The 4,887-nt window shown below is 40.0% G+C and overlaps 1 non-coding gene across 1 annotated transcript; it reads left to right on the top strand.

Moving 5' to 3' along the window:
• The first annotated feature begins 920 nt into the window (after window positions 1-920).
• On the top strand, window positions 921-1,060 carry LOC112209896 (small nucleolar RNA SNORA67). Its single transcript, XR_002944885.1, has one exon. It is a non-coding gene; the product is annotated as a small nucleolar RNA SNORA67 (small nucleolar RNA).
• The last annotated feature ends 3,827 nt before the right edge of the window (window positions 1,061-4,887 follow it).

Raw genomic sequence — 4,887 nt, 5'->3', positions numbered from 1 at the left:
TATTGGCCCTTGGTAACCATTGCAGTATTTCTAGTGGAGACCAAATTCATGTTTGTTTGCATGCTCATCTGTTCAAGATATAAACTATTGAGTTCTTGCAAGGTAACAGACACTGTATAAAACCATTAACAAAGAAAGAGATGTGCCTCGTATTCCTTCTATTTCTTCCTAGAGCTCTTAGGAGTAGAAAATAACTTGTATGCTGGTACATTAACGTGTCTTCTACTTGCCTGTACCCATGAAACAGAACCATGAATTCTCTCAGAATCATAATAGTGGCAGATTTAACTCTTCCAGAAAGGGTCTGTTTGAAAAGTAATTAGCATTTGAATTGAGAAATGATTGATGACTTAAAGACAATAAAGTGTTTATTTATTTATTCTTTATTTTTTTGGTTTTAAGGAACAGAGAGTTTAATAGGCAAGAAGGAAGGGAGAAGACAGAAGGAAGAAGTTTCCCTGTACAGAGAGAGGGAGAGGGGCTCCAAAGCCAAAAGAGGAAGTCCTCACCTGACGCAGATACCAGCTAGGTATATATGCAGAGGCTGGATGAGGCAATGTCTGGTTTGCATAGGGCTCAGGGGATTGGTTTGACCAGGCATGTCATTGACATAGCTGCAAAAAAGCTGGCTCTCCCACTGTAGCCTTTTAATATGCAAATGCAGGGCGCCCTGGATGTTCTACACATAGGGAGATATGTTGAGAGCCAGGTAGGCAAACTTTGATATGCAAATGCAGGCCATTAGAAACTGGGTCCACCCAACATGGTGATTCCCATGGCCTTCATGCCCTTGCCTGACAATAAAGTGTTTAACTCAGGGACTCCAAAAAGACAAGATTGACTTTTAAAATCATTTGATAAATGCCCAGAGGATTCACCTAACTGATTCCATTCTTTCTTGCTTTAAAACACATATTCCTATCCAAGGCGATTCCCTCTCCAAGAAGACATCTAGTGCCCCTCTCCGGAAAGTAGCAACTTGGAATAGAATCTGGCATGCCTAAGGTCTTTGAGGAACAGGGATGCTTATTTCCTCCGCCTTCCTTGGCTGCCTACATAGATACCTAAGTGTCTTCCCTTCGGGATAGATTGTCCTCTGGTGCACATGCTGAAGAGTTGTCTTTCTTGACATAGGCCAGAGGCATTGATGTGCAGCAGGTTTCTTTAGTCATCAACTATGACCTTCCGACCAACAGGGAAAACTATATCCATAGAACTGTTTGAAGTGGACGGTTTGGCCGTAAGGGTGTGGCTATTAACGTGGTGACAGAAGAAGACAAGAGGACTCTTCAAGAAATAGAGATCTTCTACAATACCTCCATTGAGGAAATCTCCCTCGATGTTGCTGACCTCATCTGAGGGGCTGTCCTGCTACCTAGCCCCAGCCAGGGTTCAATCTTGGGGGTCAGAGGAGCTGCAGGAGGCAGGAGGGAAGGGAGCCAAGGGATGGACATCTTGTCATTTTTTTTCTTTGAATAAATGTCACTTTTTGAGGCAAAAGAAGGAACCGTGAACATTTTAGATACCCTTTCTTTAGGGTAGGCTCTTGCCCCAGGCACTGGCTCTTCTCCCAAAAAAACACTAATCCATTTCCCTAACCTAGTAACCTCCAGATCCCAGAGGCTCTCTTCACCTCAGCTGAGCTCCTTTGAAAGTGATTCAAGGGACTATGTCACTCAGCCTCACTTGCTGGACCAAATCTAGAGGGAGAACCCCTAAAACCCTGGAGTGAGTTTGCCCAGGGGATTGTCCCCAGGTCAGGGGAAGCTGGGGAGAGAAAATAGCAGCCATTTTTTACATTGTTTTGTATAGTATCTATTGATTCAGGAAACAAACACAAAATTCTAAATAAAAAGACTTGGAAGCTGCAAAAAAAAAAAAGAAAAAAAGAAAGAAAAAGAAAACCACCTATTCCTTCCTTTATTCCCTAGCATTCTCAGATCTGTCTACTGCCTTCAAGGACACACACACATACACACACACACACACACACACACACACACACACACACACACACACACACAAATAAGGACTATCATCAACCACCCTAATCCTGTTCCCAAAAAAACACAGATTTAGAGTATTAAAAATTGTTTTCTCCCCACACACACCAAAAACAAGCCCACTGGATTAATGTCATCACTAAATTGCCTGTTCGGTGGGTGATAACTGTTCTGAAGAAAATTGTCTGCATGTATTTTATTGATCACCTTTAAGGAACCAAGCAGCCTACTGAATTTCAGCTACTTTTTAAGGAACCAAAACAGGTTATGTCATCCCAAAGCATAAGAGTCCACATTAGGGCTATATTTTTTTATTTCAATTTTTATTGTAGATACAGGGAGTATATTGCAGATTTGTTACATGGGAACATTTTGTAACGCTGAGGTTTGGAGTACAAATCCCATAATCCAGGTAGTGAGCATAGTATCCCATAGGTAGTTTTTTAACCCACTTCCTCTAGACTCTTTAGTAGTCCACAGTGTCTATTTTTCACCAGGGCTATTTTCTAAGGCGAAAAAAAAAAAACATAACTGCCTACTATTAAAAAAACAAATTTATGTCAATAAGCCAGGTAAAAGCAGACCAATTAAATTCAGATCCTTGTTGTTTCTCGATATCAAGAAAAGAAAAAGAGTCTAGGATCATGAAGAGCATAATTACCTCTTAATTCTGGAAGAATGACACTGAATGAGACATGAAGAGACTATGTGACAAGTTGGAACACAGGTTTATCTCCAATTTGGGGATGTTTCCTTCATTGCAGCCCTGTGACTATTACTTTATCTAAAGCCTTATGAGCAGGCATTATTTCCTGACAGCATAATGTAAAGTATTTTTCATACTGACTCAGTGGAAGTCTCCAACTCTCACAGAAATGAAGGGGCGATTCAGAAAGGAAACTACAGGTGGTAACATGGTTCACCTCTCCTCTGGATTCAAAACAATTACTTTGTGTTCAGGTTTTCAAGCCCTTGGCAGCGCCACTTGCCAGCAACCCTCGATAGAGCAGAAGAGAAGCAAAACTCTCAGCTGCAATAGCAGGCCACAACAGATGAATAACATATTTCCAGATTAATTGAGTAAGAACATTTGGCCATGTCTGTCAGATTTATTTTATTGTATGATTTTCCGGCGAATAATGAAGACTGAGTTCTTGATTATAAGATTTGCATTCCTCCACTCTATTGTAAAAACTCATACAAGAACTGTCTTTTCCTACATTGATACAAGAGTTTAAATACATGGTGGAAAAAAAGATGGGCTGGCAAACCACAAGTTTCCTATCTAGTATTTTTAAGGATTCAGTTCCTCCTCAAGTTACTAAAAGCCATCAATGACAAATTTCATCTCCTGGCCTCACAATTCTAGATGTTCCATTTTCTGTACTACAGATGGGCAAGAAAATGTGGTGTACTTTTTCATATATGAAGAAATCCATGTGAAGTCATCATGGCTTAAGATATTCACTGTAAGCCAGTGCAGATTTTAGTTTGAGCTAACCCCCAAGTATAACTGATTTAGTAAGTGTGAGATTTGAGAGCAGACTACAAACTACAGCCCCAAATTACAGGACTGTAAATGAAACTAATGGGCTCAAAGCTAGAAAGAACTCAGGCTGCTAACTTCAAAAGCCCTTTGATGCAACATACGGAGCAGCTGCATAAACTTCCAACTACCAGCTCTGACTTTTTGCAGGACAAGCTACAGCTTTATATAAATTCATGGGATAGACTAATTGTGATAGACCAAAGCATAGGGTTGACTACTGTCGATCTCTTACAACAACACAACAGAAGAGAACACAGATTGTTCCTGGCAAGGGGACTTCTTTGGGCCAGAGGACTGGAGAGAGGCCCTTACCCAAGAATGTTCTTGTGGGTAGAAGAAGTTGGAGTTTGTAAATAGGCTCCGTTTCAAACATCAGCCACTGCTCAAAGAAAAAGGTTGAGTAGAAAGTAAGAATTCATATTTTTTAAAGTGACTGAAAAAGAAGATTTAAATATCTGTTTCAGTGGTTTTCAAACATACATGCTTCAGAATCACCTAGAGTAACCAACGAAACACAAATGCTGGAGCCCACTCTTATTAAGAGGCCCAAGTTGAGACCCAACACTGTACACGTCTAAGTACCAGGAGACACTGATGCTGCTGGTCTGGGCATCACACTATGAGAGCCACTCATCTACACCAGGGTTTCTCATTTTCAATATGACTAACATTTTGGGACAGATAATTCTTTGTTGTGGTGTACTGTCCTGTGCATTGTTGGATGTTTAACAGCACCTGTGGCCTCTATGCATTGGAGGCCAGTAGCAACATGGCCCCAGATATGACAACTGAACATGCCTCTGCAGAAAACGCCACTCCCCTCCACTCCCAAATGTTCTGCAGGGGGAATATTGCCCACTAAGAACCACTGATCTAGACAGATAACAAAAGAATATCACTTTATTGCTGAATTCAACTTTTTCTAATTTTTAAAATGTGAAGAGGTTTACCTTGGTCTTATTTTAATTTTTTTGAAAACCTATTTAGTATTTGGTAACTGTAAATATTCCTCTTTTGTTTAAAGTTCTGATAGGAATATGCGGCAAATTCTTCAGACTAAGAAATAAGATTCATGTCTCAGTTCTGATTTATTAGGCAACAAGGACATAAAGCAACTTTTGGCTAGCCATTCTATGACATTTGATCTTCCCTAAATATCAGATATTTGTATATGATTGAGATGTGTTCTCTAAAGTGCTTTCAGATTCAAATATTTTACCCACCTCCCTAGAGTAATCAATAAAGAATAGATTCCAGAGTCACCTTAAACAAAGAAAATAATGCTTAACACAACCATGACAAAAAAAAGAAGGAATTAACATACTCTGGGTAAAA

The sequence above is a fragment of the Pan troglodytes genome, chromosome 6 (assembly GCF_028858775.2).
Source record: "Pan troglodytes isolate AG18354 chromosome 6, NHGRI_mPanTro3-v2.0_pri, whole genome shotgun sequence".
Classification (NCBI taxonomy): Eukaryota; Metazoa; Chordata; class Mammalia; order Primates; family Hominidae; genus Pan; species Pan troglodytes.
The sequence above is the reverse complement of the archived record's forward strand: the minus strand, read 5'-3'. Positions and strand labels throughout refer to the sequence as shown.